We start from the raw sequence: 17,491 nt of genomic DNA, 5'->3' as shown, positions 1-17,491 counted from the left end.
CTCAATTAAACCTAGGCTAATGATTAGCCTCATCTGGCAGCCTTAGATGTCCATCTGCTTCTGTTATTTGCTTGTGTGAATATAATCTTCACACCACTTAAGTTCTGTGAATATGATCTGCACATCCTTCTGTGCATATAATCTTCACATACTTATGTACATATAATCTTCTAGTATCTTCTAGATACTCACTAGCCTTAACATGGCTCAAATGTTACTAAGATACTCCCGTATCATGGCTCCCCCATTTAGGAAGCTGGAACTCCTGTGTAAGCTCTGAACTCCCACAGTCATAGACACAACCCAAAACTTCGCTTCTAATATTGAGCTTAGTTTCACCAATAGAAAACATCTGCTCCTTCCTTCTGTCTTTAAAATCTGAACATATTAATCTCTGGTTATCATCTTCAATTTTGAAATCAGAGACCATCATTTTCCTTTTCTTATTTCCTCGATCAAAAACGAAAGTCACGCCAATAATGAGCAATGCCTTGACTTGATCCCCATCTCTAGTTTCAGAAAATAACCTCTCCCAACTAGCCATTAAATCTTGCCAAGCAACCAACCAAATTCTTCTTTCTTTTCCTTGTAATTTCTGACCAATTTGATTAGCATTTGTTGTGCTTGCATATTGCACATTCAACATAATAGTTGCATTCAGGACAATCATATGAACCAACCAATTAGGGCTGCAAGTTTGCAACTCTTTCTCCCTATCTTGATATTCGAAACATGCTAATATCTGGTCTACGCTAAATATCAAACCACAACAGATAATTAATAAATTTTTCCTTGTTTTTCCTTGGAAATCTTCATGCCATCGAATAATACTTGCTGCTCTTGGGTAATTCTCATTAGTCTTACTACTGGTAGCTCGTATTTGTTGACGCAAACTTCTTATATGATCAGTATAACCCTCTCTGTCCTTACTAATATCCTTATTCCAAGTACGGGCAGCACGAACACAAGCATCATTTGACTTGATTTTCTAATCCAAATGTAGCTCCTAATCTAGAAGCACGGTCTCGTCCTGCAGTAAATCTTTGGTGTCTCTCTTTGCAAAAAGCGGAAGTAGTTTCTTTGTTGTCTTTGAAATTTTTTTTCCTCTCTCATAATAATTGCCTCCACACTTCGAAAACAGAACAACACCATCTGCATTAATATTAAGGACCCAAATCTGAGCCAGAGGTAAATCCACCTCTTTCCCTTTCTGTCGGTGATGCTCGGCATAAGCATCTCTAGAACTCCATTCTTGAATATCCACAACAGTTGTTGATATGCAGATCTGCACTACATAGCTTCCATCAAAGCTAAAAAAATTCTTATTAACCCCATTGTCGTCTGCTAGAACACCTAATATCATAGAAAGTACAAGCTGGCGACCATCATATGATGTCTGTTTTGACTTGACACGGTCAAAAAACAAAACCATTCTATGAACTCCATGTAAAACTTGAACTACTAGGAATTCTCCGTCATACTTGTTGAAAACATCATCTTTACTATGTCGAAATTTGTAAAATAAACTTATGCTAGTCTCTTTTCTGATAAGAGTATCAGTAGGACCTGTTGTAAAAACTTCATCTTCAACTTCTGAAAAACTATCACAAAGTTCTCTACAGAATTATTCAGGACCAAACTCTTATTTACAAGTGTTTACGACTTCCTTCTCTTCCCTGATAAGGGTATCAATATCTTCAGATGTAAGAACAACTCCGTCTTCAACTTCTGGACAACTGTCTCCATCTTCAACTTCTTCTAGACCGCAGTCAAGGACTGGTGGTAAGTCCCAATCGACAATGACTTCGGTTTCATTCGCAAAGTCATCGTGTTTCTGCTCTTCAACATAGTTCAGCTCTTCACGGACGAAAACACCATCTTCCTTTAATTCTTCTTTTTTTCTCTTTGTACTTTCTTTTCTACGCTTAGGCTTTTGTTTGACAACACTTGCTTTCATGATCGCAGCTAAGGTATCTGTTAAATCTTGTATCTTAAGTTCACGTTTAGCAAACTTGTCCCCATCTGTTAGTTTCTTCTCGTCTTCTTCACTTCCCATCTCGGTTCTAATACTTCCTCTAGGTTTCTTTGTATTCCCATGATCGCGTACACTGAATTCGTACTGAGTCCATGCAACACAACTAACCCTAAAAGTCAGAACGTGGCTCTGATACCACTTGATACGTAATCGATCAAGGGTACCTAGATTCAGTGTTATTTAATAGGAAGTTAGGAAGAACGAAAAAAAAAAGATAATAAAATACAAAGAAAAGAACACAATTGATTCTTCTAACTTCTTCTTCTTTATAACCGTGAAAGAAAAAACTCTATTACAAACCAAAACTATGGCTGCACTCTCTCTCGAGTTTCTCTCCACCTACTAACTTCTTGTTCTTAATTACTTGAAATAAAATTCTATTACCATAAATAACTGACTACTCTCCCTCTCGTTTTCTCTACACCTGCTAACCTGCAAGTCACCTCCTTTTATATGGGTGTAAACTTGCTAGAAAAGAAATAAAGCCATGAGTTTTTAGAACTCATCTAAACTAGGAATCCTATCTAAAGTAGGAAACCTCAAACTTCTAGGATCAGTTATCAAACTTCCACCTCTTCTAGTACCTTCTAGATATTCTCTAGCCGTAATATGGCTCAATTAAACCTAGGCTAATGATTAGCCTCGTCTGGCAGCCTTAGCTGTCCCTCTGCTTCTGTTATTTGCTTGTGTGAATATAATCTTCACACCACTTACATTCTGTGCATATGATCTGCACATCATTCTGTGCATATAATCTTCACATACTTATGTACATATAATCTTCTAGTATCTTCTAGATACTCACTAGCCTTAACATGGCTCAAATGTTGCTAAGATACTCCTGTATCAGTATTCCAGTTAAGTCAAATTCAGTAACCAATCAAAAGAATAATAACCCAAGATCAAATTCTGAGAATAAATCAAAGTTATTCAGAGACATGATTTGGAACCCAGTAAAGATTGAACCTGTAACTATATCTAGTACCTACCAGAACAAAAAACCCTTAATTGTGAACTCCAATTTTTAATTTTTTTGCTAGAACGCATACCTGTTAAAGTAGGACAACGATGGAAATCAGTTGAAGGGAACGAGAGACAAATTTCGAAAGTGATAGTTTGGGGTTTTAAGAGAAATTTCAAAGCCTGCTGATATGTGCATGTGTGTACCAGGAAGTTTGAGTGGTTTTTGGGCAGTTATTACGGGTGGTTATTGAGTCTGCCTATATATATTGTTGTGTAAGAATGTAAAGGTATCTATGAAAATGGTGATATCCTAGATCAATGACTTCTTATTCGATTCTCCTTCTCTGATTCTATGATTCGTCTTGCTTCTAATCTGATATTTCGTCCCTTCTCTTCTACTGGTTTCACTATATTTTCACCTTGTTCACTGAATGATATGTTTGCACATATCAAAGGTAGCAGATCCGTTCGATCTTGTCGGACGGTTTATCCTATTTATTATTATTTACTAATTATCATTATCAATAGCAAATGGTTATCATTTATTGTTCCACCAAAGGAACGAAAAGTATTGTTCATGGAAATGTTATGAAAGTTTCGGAAAAGATGGTGCAATTGACAAAACAAAATCATGTGCAAGATTCTTTTCAATTTCGACAAAGAATCTCAAGGGGTGGACTAATGCTTTTCTATCACAACACATTCAAATGATTTGTGGTTGTTTTATTCTTCCACTGAAATGTCAGAAGTTCCTTATGAAACTCCAAGTACATCATACAGTAGCATAATTCATTCATTGCAGATTTGTTTCTTTTGTTTTTTCTTATGTATTTGATTAAACTTTGTAAATCGAAGTCAAAATTTCTCTATATACAACCTTGAGGGCAAGGTTGTTTTAAGGGGAGTGGAATGATATGTGCATGTGTGTACCAGGCAGTTTGAGTGGTTTTTGGGCAGTTATTACGGGTGGTTATTGAGTTTGCCTATATATATTGTTGTGTAAGAATGTAAAGGTATCTATGAAAATGGTGATATCCTAGATCAATGACTTCTTTCTGATTCTCCTTCTCTGATTCTATGATTCGTCTTGCTTCTAATCTGATATTTCGTTCTTTCTCTTCTAACGGTTTCACTCTAATTTCACCATGTTCACTGAATGATATTTTGCAGAACTCTTATGAATGGAACCCTTCTCTTTCCTTGCCTCTTTCTCTTTCCCTAATATTCTACTACAAAACGTTATCAAGCACGAGCTCTTCCCCGTCGCTAAAGAAAAAAAATATATTGGGTTCTCATCAATCGAAGGAGATTTTTTGATTAATCATGAGAAGCTTGAAAATGGAAGTTTAAGTCATCTATAATTAAGGATTTGGGGATCTTGATTTGTAATTAGGGATTTTGATTTGTAATTAGGGATTTAGAAAAATCCTTCTTTTAAATCAGTGGAAGAAAAATCCTTGAGAAAGTCCGTCTGTTTCATTCCAATTCTTATGTTCGTTTCATTCTAGTTATCTCCTGTTGTGTGAACAAAGAAGAGTTTCTGGTAAAAAAGAAAGAGATTTTGTAAAGGATGTCGTCTATTTTTGGAAAATGAAAAATCTCTGGTTCGTTTCGGTCCAGACCAGTCCATCCCGGTTCGGTCCAGTCCAGTCCACCCCTGTTCGTGTGGATCCGATTCCATCCCGGTCGATCCAGTACTCCGGTCTTGTTCCAGCCTGTGTTACATCATGTTTCTGTTGTTGTTCCGATTTTTTGGTTTTGGGATGTGCGCGATCAAGGACGTTCTGGTTCTGTGTATACTGTGTGAACCAAAGTTTGAGGTACGTAACTATAACGTGGGTTTTTACGTTGAATATTTTCTAGGCTTATTTATTTGTTTTTAGAATATGCCTAGTTTTGTTTAGTTGTGTCTTACGACAAGTCTATAACATATAAACAGTCAATTTAAATTATGATTGTTGATCTCGATCATTAAGAATTTTGGTTTTAATGTTATTTTGTTCTCTTGAATATGATATTGGTTATAGTTGAATGGTGTATTTTGTTCAATTGGTTGTACCAACACGATTCCAATATATTTATTTGGGGTTTAAAAGTACTTGAGCACCATTATTGTGTACTTGATATTTTCTCCCCAAATTTGAAATGCTCCTTGGGATGTAATCCACTGGCTCGACTATGAAAGAGTCGGTATTTTCAAAAGATACGTTGCAAATAAAATCATATGTATTCCAATTTTTGTGGAAAAACTCACAAAAGGCTATATGAGTCCGAAAATTTCCATTTCTATACTTCATCCATGATAATAACGAACCGGTATATGTTGAAGTATGACAACAAGAGAACTATCTTTAGTAATATATTCAACCTAAAGTAAGTGGTTGACATGTGTAGTGAGATTCTCTTGGCCTGTTGAGATAAATAAATTTCTCAAGTTCAGTTAAATGTAGCAAAATTGAAAATGGAAAGAACCCCGAAGTAATGAGGGTTAGACGTACCAACTCATATAAAGCATTGAAAAGGGACATATATATTATGAGACAAAGATGTATTTTTTCCCCGGTAGTAATGACACCAAAATACAGGTATCAATTGAACGTAGGATGAAGCTATGATGTAATTCTAGCTCTCACCAAAGAGTTGGGAATGAATATTCTTACTGGTATTCGTACAAGCAATGCAATGCTGGTACCATAGTAGTAACCAATTTCCATGAGAAGGTCATACTTTAGACATCAACTTTAATGACAAGAAGAACTTTGCCTGGCCAAATGACTATTTATTTGAACTAGATCCAATGTATGCACTCATGGAATGAAAAGTACATCATTCCCACGACACATAAATTCTATATAACACTTGAGATATATCTAGATAAAAAAAAAATATATATCATCCCCCTGAAACGTAACATATATTCACTCTGAAGTACTTAAGTTGAACCTCACTTTTGTTACTAATAAGGCCACACCACTTATTTAATATCTCAAGACTCAATGTCTAACAGACAATGGTTTCCCTCCCACCAGCTTAAGGAATTTATACTAGTTGTTGAACTATTTCCTTATAACGTGACTACGCGGATTGGATCATTGATCGCTGTCGTATGTGTCAAAAATAATTTACTTTCTCACTACTCAAAATATATTATATAGCAAGGGTAAGAAAGGATCGTTCCCACAGAGAGCACTAGGTTGTCATATGTTTCGGTTTCTTATGTAAAGCAAGGGGGATTTTTGATTTTTATAAAGTAAACTACAATAAATAAAAGTAAACAAATCAAGGATGTGTGAAAGTATTGGTTAAGGATTTCTTTTTCATTCACTAACACGTTCTTGTCTTAATAACTAGAATTGATATTTAATCTCTCATTATCAAAAGCCCTAGAATACCTTGACGAAAGGATACCCTGCTAATTTCCTCTTATCATCAACAAACACATTAAAAGATGCGAATATGAATTCTACCAAAAGAATAACCTAACTCCTTGCGCTAATCAAGTTCAATTCCCATGGAGCATTAAGATTCATGAAATAAGGCTAATCAATGTAACTGAAATACATTGCGCAAACAGTTTAACAAAGGTCATGATTCACATATGATTACAAGGATATATCACTATAACCTACAATCATATTTATGCTACTTGTGTTCAAGGATTATCGCTCGATGATTAATCCTAAACTAGCTATAGATATGGATAAGAGTTCTACCAATTTGCAACTTGACAAAACAAATACTCAAATCATGTTGCAATACATCAATCATGCAACTATATTTTCAGAGAATCATGAACGATAAATATGAAACAAAACTATTTTTTTGAATCAAAGAACCATGTTATATGAAATCCAACTAATCCATAACCAAAAGAAAATTAAGTACTCATGCTCATGGAGTTCATAACAAGAATAAAGAGAAGAGTTTCCATGTCTCTAAATCTAAACCTTAGAACAAAAGTAGAAGAAGAGATAGGATAATAATGTGCAGAGAGATTTCTTTTTATCGTATTTCCACTACCAGGACTAGGTCACCCCATTACTGCATTCGGCTCAGACCAATTTAGTTTCCACGCCAGGGCAAGCCCAGGCCAACTCAGTTCAGGCCCAATAACATGATATGCCTGTCAGTTCCGCTGAACTGACAAGCCAATTCGGATTTCAGCCTTATCTAGCACACCCGTTACTTCCGGCAACACTCAGCCCCTGCATATCCATTTCCCACACATACATCTATATACGTTCTTCACATTCATTTCTGCACACTTCCATACTCTTCCCTGTAATGTTTTCAGCTGCTCATCCATACCAACTTAATGGCATCAGTTCCATTCCCTGCTCGCAACACCAACACAACTACGAGCAGCATCTGCATCACCAACACTCCTCCAATCTCAGTACCAGAACCCTCCGCTGAACAACAACTCCAGCTGCACTTTATCACCACAGACTGCATCAAACTCTCAATACTGCAGCTACACTTTCATTCTAACCACTTCAATCCTCTGAACTGCACATCACCAGCTAGTTCCTTGCAGCTCAACTCCCATCACTTGCAAAGCTTTCATTCCTTCATTCGAACCACGGCAACTGCCCTCCATAGCTCAGCCATACACAATTCCTTAAGCTGCAACATTCAAGCATTCTAAATCTTGTCAAACTTCAGTCCACTTACTCAGGTCACTTCTCGGCATCAGATTGCAGTAAGCAAATCCAGTACCTGCAACCTCCTACGATTTCATCTCAGGCACTCAACTGCAGATGCTGCAAGAACAACAAAACTCAAGCTGCAACTTCTCTCCTCCTCCTTGACTTGGCCATCAAAGTACCAGCACCATCTATTTATCAGTTAAATATTCTTGGCTGCTTCTAATCTTCAATACCCAGTTACCTTCTTGTTCTTGCTGCAACTTCAAATCCCTTGTGTTCTTGTCAGCAACCACAGCACCACCAGAGCCTATATCTATTCTTGTGCACCACCAGTTCCATCAATTCCAGCTCAAAACCCATCTCTGCAGCTTCCATTCTCAACTGATTCTTTCAATTCTTCCTTCTCATTCTCGGCCATATGTTCTTGGTCAAACCTTAACTCAGAATCCCCAAATTCAAATCATACTGCTGCCATATACCAAATCCGTTTCAAACCCATGTTCCCTGTTTGTCTTCGAACTAGAATCTCCATCTGTGACTCAGAACCCTAACCAAAACCATAAATTCTTCCTTGTTCTTCTCAGCATCAGCAAACCCATTTCCTCTGCCTGCAATTCGAATCCCAGAAGCAACAATCATACTCTCCTTAATAGCAACATCAAATTCTGTCTAAACCCAACCTTTCTTTGCCTTCTTAAACATCGAAATCATCTTCTCAAACTTGAACCAAAATCACCAGCAGTTCACCCCATTTGCAGACGAATAATAGAAATGAGATGTTGTGTGAATCAGCTAAGTTCGACCTAACTAGGTCTATTAGTATGGGACAGCTATCAACACCCATGGGTGCTTTTATCAATTCTTATTAGACTCCAACTGGTTGCCCCTTATCCTTGATTGGGATCCGGATATCACTCATCTAAATGACTAACTTACCCTTCAAGCTCAAAATGGATGATTTCTACTTCTTTTGCTCCAAATGACTCCATTGCACCTAATAAACTCAAAAGTAAGAATCAGATACATAATTCAAACGAAAACATAACAAAGAAAGCATAAACTATAGATATAAATGAAGGTGTTTATGACACCTATCAATCATCGAGCCCAACACTGCTCAAAAATTTGTTTTCAAGATAGAACAAAGACGTTACAAAATCTCTATATGTACCAAGAGATAATCACACCTTGTTAATTTCCAAAGAAACCCATGCAAATGGGTTTCTTTGGAAGTTGACTGTGATGATAATGTAATTGATTGCGTCTTTTATAGTCTCTAATGTATTTGGAAGGAAACATACTTTAGAGAATCTAATGAGTCAATTTATTGAAATGTAAATCACTATACTATTAATTTGGATTATTGAATCCATATTGACTCCAACGATGAAATGTTGGAAATTGACTCATACAGACTTTGACATAACCATAAAGGCATTTTAGTTTTGACATGATGTTTCGTTTTGAAAGGACTCGTACGTACATAACTGTGTTTGAGTGGACGAGACAACGGGAAAAAGATTGACAGAATGCGAAGTAACGACATATCTCTCAATAAGTGTTTTCTATAGTACTAGATGCACAACCCCCTCCTCCCTCCCATTATGCTTTTAAACAAGAGAACATATCATTCATTTTACAAAGTCTTCAGTAAAACAGGATCGAGACTATCCTAATATACAAATGGTAAACAATCCATATTACAAAGATAATAAGGTGAAATTGAGAAAAATATTCATGCAGAATGCGGACCGTTAAAGTGACTTATGGCTCTGGTGAATGTTTTGACATTTTGGACTAGTTATAGTTCCCAAGAAATTTGCGTTTAAAAACTCCTAGAACATGTTAGATAATGCAAAGTGCAAAGGCTCAACACCCTTTTTAATGCTAGATAATTTACATCAAAAGAACTTGATGAATATTGCATGTTTAATAGGATCAATATAGAGCGTCTTATACCCAATGGTCTCGTAGAGACTACCATCAAAGGTTACACATGGTGTCTAAAGAATAGGTTATACGTACCAACCTACCTTTTACTGCTTTGGGGATATGCTATATTACACGCATCTTCACTTAATTCGTTTTAGAACCCAATATTACTCAAGATTTTCTGCGTACCATTTGGTAACTGGATTTAAGCCTGACATTCGCGTTCTTACGCATTTTTGGTTGCACTATATATGTGCCATTACGATTACACATCGTACTATGATGGGTCTTCAAAACTGTTAAGTAGTTATGTTGGAAATGAGTTCCCAACAATTATCCGCATTTTAAACCTTTTGGCAGGAGATCTCTTACCGCTAGATTTTCGGGTTATCACTTTAATGAGACAGTCTTCCCGTCGTTAAGGGGAGATAAGAAAAAATATTTTCTAAGGAAACGACATGAATTGTCGTGGTGTGTTCCCACTGTGTCTCATATTGATTCTTGTACTCCACAAATGTAATGAGACAACAACAAACACCAGGAAGTAATTTCCCAACTAAGTGATAGACGCATTTATGTGTCTATTTTCATCTCTTTTGTGTATTTTGTTAGTACTCGTTTCCGTCCTTATTATGGTGTTTTGTGTGTTTGTAGGTATTTTTTTGGAAATAAATAATTCTGGAAAAATCGGCTCGAAAAATTATGCGGAGCATCCCCGGAGGACATTTGTTATTCGGACTCCCTGCTTTGGATAAGGGACACCCACTTGATAAGGGGTGACCACTTGCTATTCGCACCCCTGAACTGAATAGGGGGAGGTCATCTTCTTTGTTTGAATTTGGTTTTGGCGGGAATACTTAATGCAGACGTTGTTGATTTTGGGTCGGATTGTTGGAGGGATTTCAGCGAGATTCAATCGCTAGAAACGGTTGGGCTGGGCCTGAATACACTAGACAGGGTATATGCAAGCGATTTGATCGAGTAACTTGGGCCAAAAATCCGAGTTTGGAAGTAAACAGGGGACCAAGATATTTTAGAAGATTATGTTAATTACGGAAGCTGTGTGAAGATTGGGAGAAGATATTTGGGAAGATATTCTATCATGATATTATACGAACAATTTAAGACAATCCAGAGACGCGTAAAAGAGTTAAACAGGGAAGAAAATCCCATATCCTGCATGAAATACAAATAAAATATTCCCGACGTTAATGGATATTTCTGGGAGTTATTGTGAAGATTTGAAGGCATTAAACAGTATAAATAGGCTCTTTGGGTCTACTAGAGAGGGTGTCGAGAGTCTGGGGGGCTGAGGAGAGCCAGAGAAGAAGAAATTCGAGTTTTCCCAAACTCGGTTTCTGCTGCTGCTGCTGCTGCTGATGAACACGAAGAACGGACCTGCAACATCAGTCGTTTTTCTACAGTAGTAACGACTAACACCTGTGGGTCGTAATCAGGCAGTCTTATTTTCCATAGCGTTTGCGACAGAGCTCCAGCAGTCTTATTTTCTCACTGAGGGTCGTAGTTCTCTGGTTTTATTGTATTTCTCATATTCTCATCATTTGTAAACCATTTTTGAGCCATAATAAATTATTTTGAGAGCATTTTTACTATGATGAGTTAAACCCCAACATTGGGACGACGGAGGAGGCCGAGCTTCATACATGGGTAATTTTATTAATTCTTTTTAAGACTTTTACATTAAAAATTAATTGAAATATGATTTGATTAAATTGGGTGTTATTTGATTAGATGGGTCATGCTTAGCTTAGGTGATTTGATGTTCCATGCTTAACATTTACAATCAATTTTTTGAGAATCTACTTTGGCAAAATAAGAGTCAATATAACTTATGTTTTGAGCGATTATTGTCGAGAATAATTCATTGAGTCCTATTTTATGAAGATTGGCCGAATCATTAGTCCCAGTATCTCTCTACCAATTTGTCAATATTTTTGTATATAATTTTTAAAAATCTAAAAATCCTTCACCTTCACAAGTCTTAGAGTTCGAACCTTCATTACTACAACCCATCAAAAAAAACTTAAATCATTTTGGCGCCGCTGCCGGGGATTGGACTTTATTCTTTTTTTTTAACCCTACGGAAGGGTATTATTATTAAAAAAAAAATTATATAAACTGTGTGTAGGGAAGGACGACGATTACTATATCGTCTCGGCCCCTTGGGTTCGTACATGACATAAGAGTCGTGGCCGGAGTCGACTTCAACGGTTCATCCCCCGTCTGGTACGGGAGGTAAGTCCATCGAAACACTCGCGAATATCCTGTCAGTGGGTTTACTGTATTCCTTAAGGTGATTCATTGATTGGGGACGAATTTGGACTGTTTTTAAATTCCTAGTAAAGGGCAAGGCCTGGCCAATACAAGATAAGGGTTCGGATTTCATCACCGCTCCCTTCTTGCTCGCCTTAGGAAAACGAAACCTAACACGAACCCAAGCTTTAAAATTTGGAATAGAACGAGACGGATAGGGTAACGAGCTTAATAGGAAACTCGTTCGAAAAATATTGGTTGCTCTTTAAGCACACTTCAAATTTCATGATGGTTTATGTGAATTGAATGCGTGACTGCGCCGCCTTCTAATGCAGTGAGGCCTTGGGTATCAAAACTCTAATAAGCTTCCCTCGCCTCGATTCAACTTACATTAGCTCGGATTGATTCCAGAGGGGTTTGCTCAAATTGCAACGAATTCCCTTTCGAAAGATAGAAGCTGGTCTAGAAACAATCTAAGTGGAGCCATCATGCTTTTTGTTTGCTATATTTTATAGGTTTGATTTGGTCGAGTCAGCCTTGTTTGTGATTGTGTAGAATTTCCTTGCAATTAAGAATGTCGAACTGGTATGATAGAAGCCAATACAATGAGTATCGACCTGAATTTGAATATGGACATCATCCTTTTTATAACCATGTTAGGAATAGTGGTTGGGAACGCCATCCTTTGGAAGGATATGGGTCATACCCTGGTGAGCCCAATTACTATCCACACATGCATCAGTCTTACGAGCAAGAAGATTATAGTACGAGTTCTTCATCTCTAGAGGATACAATCAAACTATTGAAAAGTAGTCCTTTTTATGATCCCTCTGTTCCTATTCCTCCTTTAGAAGAGTCCCTCAGGAAGTTAGCTGAGTCGACGCGTAAGTTAGCTGAGATGAATAGTATAATTATAGACGAAAGAACTACAATAATGAGTGAACCTTCTTTAGAAGACCACCTCAAGCGGATAGCTGAGACGAACGAAAGAATTGCTCGAAATTACTTGAATTGCCAATATAGTGTATCCAATAATACCCTTGAGAATGAAGATAGTTATTCAAATAATCAAGATGACGAGGTTAGAATTGGTAACACTACTTGTTTTGATGAGGTTCGACCTTTTTCATGTTATTATAATGAGGACTGTGATGAGGATAGTATTGATGAAGAATCTGAAATATGTAGGCATAGTGATCAGGAGTCTAGTAATCCAATTGAGCTGTATAGTGATTATATTATTTCTAATTCAAATCCAAATAATTTTTATGATTATTCACCTATTCAAAAGGACGAGGATTTGATTAGGGATACCACCGTTTTAGACGATGTAGATTTTCCTTTTGATTACGAAGCCGATAGTGGTTTAGAGGAACGGGTTCATTTCGAAAATACTGTTTTAGAGTCTAGCGACTTAGAAACAATTAATGGTCTTGGAAGAAGAAGATAGACCGGTAGAGATGAGTAAAGATGCACTACCTGATAATAACTTAGTAGAATCTCTTGAATATTTTAAGGACTCTGAAGATACGGAAATTCAAGAAATAATTAGAGGTCTATCTAGAGACACTGAAAACTCTAAGTTTGGGGGTGATTATCACTTCCCTAGTGCCTTACCTTTAACTCTCAGAAAGTACCCACACTTAGGACTTGATATATGTGCCTCGACCATTTTACAAGATTACCTTCATACTCGTTTTCCCAAGCCTAATGATGTCCATGAAGGAGTTCAGTTATTAGAAACCCATCCTCTGGTTGATGTGGTTTGCCCAAGCTATGATACCCAGATTGATTTTCTTTTCCCACCAAATAGTTTTCTTCCAAATGTGGGAACATATAGATTTCAAATGTGTCGAATATTAAGTTGTGAGACTAAACCTAAATGCCTTAGGAAATTAGAATCGACACATTTGCTTAAGAATGACCACTACTCTCATTGTGGTCACTTATGTAAGTCAAAACTGATTGACTTAGAGGATCCTCAGTTATTTAGGTTATTATTATTTTGTGATTCTAAGTTCTTATTTGAGTTTTTCCAGACTCTAGGACCTAATAATTTGGATCTAACCTATGAGGAAATGCATCCGAGAAAAATATTTTATTTAGACCCTTTCATAGAACCTGAACCTGAACCACAATTAGATATAAATATCTTAATCAGGAAACTAGAAAAGGGCATGTTATTCTTGTTCACTTTCTTGGGTTATTGTAGTTTCCTTTGGTCAGCTCTATTTTGTTTTGAAGACCCACAGTTATTTCGACTGTTACTTTATGGTTCGAGTTGACTAATCCTTTCCTAAGTCTGGCTAAAGATTTTAAACTTAGCACTTCTTGGGAGGTAACCCAATCTCATGCAACACGGTAATATCTTTCCTTAACTCTTTCGCTTCAAATGGTAACAATTTCTCCTTGTTCATGCTTTTAGTTTCATCTTTAGAACATTGAGGACAATGTTAGATTTAAGTTTGGGGGTATGGGAGAAACTTTTTAGTTGCAATAAATAAACTCCAGAGCCTAGAAATTTATGCGTATTTAGGATGGCACTAACCAATCTAAGTGGATGGAAGCATTTTGGTTGTAGGAGTTGAGGAACCAATCTGAATAGATGGAAACATCTATAGATTCTATTCATAAAAGCATAGAACTCAGGTGTTAGAAATAACATGATAGTTGCACCATATCTCGTTGAGTCCTTTTCACTTCTATTTTTATTTTGTTTTTAAACTATGTTTCTATAAGTGATAGGTGGGGTCCACGATTCAAGTTGTTACCAATGCTAGGGTGAATTAGAGTGATTGAGATACCATGAAAGAAAAAAATGGTAGTTACCAAAAAGTTGAAAAAAAAAAATTGAGACCAGACCATTTGACCAAAAGGAATAAATTCAATAAAGTCGACCACTGGTACCCTTGTATATGCCAGTTGTGTTGACCTAGAGTTAGGTTATCGACCACTAGTACCCTTGTATATGCCAGTGTGTTGATATTAGTCAGACTAGTATCTTAATCCATTAGGATAGGTTCATTTTGGCGGAGGCCTTCAGACAGATATCGGAAACGCCGTTCACTTAGTAAACATCAAAACCATCTATGTTTTTCTATATCCATCTCTTAATCTTTCCATGTGATTAGTTTGACTCCGAATATGATGTCCATAGTGCAACTATCTTAGTAGAGCTCTGTCACTTATATGAATTTTAGTATGCTTGAGTGAAAACTCGTGTACAGTAATTGGAATTTCGCATCAAGGTACTTCCTCCTATAATTAATAAGTATGCCAACCAAGGAGGTTATTTAGTGTTTTCCAAGATTTTGCGTAGATAGTTAGGGTCTGGAGTAAAGGTTTTGTGGGTACACCTCTGGTAAACCCTCCGGAGACAACACTCCACCACTAGGGCCACCTAGGGGTTCAAATGATTTTCCTTTCTAGAATAAATTTTCTCGAGGACTAGCAAATAATAAGTTTGGGGGTATTTGATAGACGCATTTATGTGTCTATTTTCATCTCTTTTGTGTGTTTTGTTAGTACTCGTTTTCGTCCTTATTATGGTGTTTTGTGTGTTTGTAGGTATTTTTTTTGGAAATAAATAATTCTGGAATAATCGGCTCGAAAAATTATGCGGAGCATCCCCGGAGGACATTTGTTATTCGGACTCCCTGCTTTGGATAAGGGACACCCACTTGATAAGGGGTGACCACTTGCTATTCGCACCCCTGAACTGAATAGGGGGAGGTCATCTTCTTTGTTTGAATTTGGTTTTGGCGGGAATACTTAATGCAGACGCTGTTGATTTTGGGTCGGATTGTTGGAGGGATTTCAGCGAGATTCAATCGCTAGAAACGGTTGGGCTGGGCCTGAATACACTAGACAGGGTATATGCAAGCGATTTGATCGAGTAACTTGGGCCAGAAATCCGAGTTTGGAAGTAAACAGGGGACCGAGATATTTTAGAAGATTATGTTAATTACGGAAGCTGTGTGAAGATTGGGAGAAGATATTTGGGAAGATATTCTCTCATGATATTATACGAACAATTTAAGACAATCCAGAGACGCGTAGAAGAGTTAAACAGGGAAGAAAATCCCATATCCTGCATGAAATACAAAGAAAATATTCCCGACGTTAATGGAGATTTCTGGGAGTTATTGTGAATATTTGAAGGCATTAAACAGTATAAATAGGCTCTTTGGGTCTACTAGAGAGGGTGTCGAGAGTCTGGGGGGCTGAGGAGAGCCAGAGAAGAAGAAATTCGAGTTTTCCCAAACTCGGTTTCTGCTGCTGCTGCTGCTGATGAACATGAAGAACACGAAGAACGGACCTGCAACATCTGTCATTTTTCTACAGTAGTAACGACTAACACCTGTGGGTCGTAATCAGGCAGTCTTATTTTCCATAGCGTTTGCGACAGAGCTCCAGCAGTCTTATTTTCTCACTGAGGGTCGTAGTTCTCTGGTTTTATTGTATTTCTCATATTCTCATCATTTGTAAACCATTTTTGAGCCATAATAAATTATTTTGAGAGCATTTTTACTGTGATGAGTTAAACCCCAACACTGGGACGACGGAGGAGGCCGAGCTTCATACATGGGTAATTTTATTAATTCTTTTTAAGACTTTTACATTAAAAATTAATTGAAATATGATTTGATTAAATTGGGTGTTATTTGATTAGATGGGTCATGCTTAGCTTAGGTGATTTGATGTTCCATGCTTAACATTTACAATCAATTTTTTGAGAATCTACTTTGGAAAAATAAGAGTCCATATAACTTATGTTTTGAGCGATTATTGTCGAGAATAATTCATTGAGCCCTATTTTATGAAGATTGGCCGAATCATTAGTCCCAGTACCTCTCTACCAATTTGTCAATATTTTTGTATATAATTTTTATAAATCTAAAAATCCTTCACCTTCACAAGTCTTAGAGTTCGAACCTTCATTACTACAACCCATCAAAAAAAACTTAAATCACTAAGGCTATTGTCTTTCCTACAAGGATTTTCTACCTTAGGAGTTGTGAAGCAACTAGTCAACTTCAACGGAGAAAAGTGATCATCTGTAACTGATCATCTTTACTTGCATCTGTCACGTTGTACTCTTTTCCATTCGTCAAGGTTTTGTGCCACTGGGTTTTTCCTTGTCAAGGTTTTAACGAGGCAACATATTCGAGTCCAACTGTGTTCTAAGTTTGCTTAATATTGTACTCTCTTTCTTTAGTTCAGGTTTTTTCCCTTTGGGTTTTCCTGACGAAGTTTTAGTGAGGCAATTAACTTAGACTCTTCGGTCTTTGAAGATTGTATTGCATGTGATGAACTACATGTGAAGTACGAGACAACATGTAAAGAGTTGCACGAAGGTTTTCTCCCACTGGGTTTTTCCTTATCAAAGTTTTAATGAGGAAATTGATTCCGGCACAAGTCATCAAAGAGAGGACGACATTTGAAGAACTATACTCGAAGAACTGTATGTGAATCACAGCATATGAATTTTTATCGAACCGCACAAGGGGGAGTATTAAAGGGACAATGCCCATGGATGTGCGGTCCAAAACAAAATTCTTTTAGTTTTCTCCTCTCTATGTATATAAAGGATAATCTATCCATGTAACCTAGAGAACTCTTATGAATGAAATCCTTG

The sequence above is a fragment of the Papaver somniferum genome, chromosome 6, assembly GCF_003573695.1.
Source record: "Papaver somniferum cultivar HN1 chromosome 6, ASM357369v1, whole genome shotgun sequence".
NCBI lineage: Eukaryota > Viridiplantae > Streptophyta > Magnoliopsida > Ranunculales > Papaveraceae > Papaver > Papaver somniferum.
The sequence above is the reverse complement of the archived record's forward strand: the minus strand, read 5'-3'. Positions refer to the sequence as shown.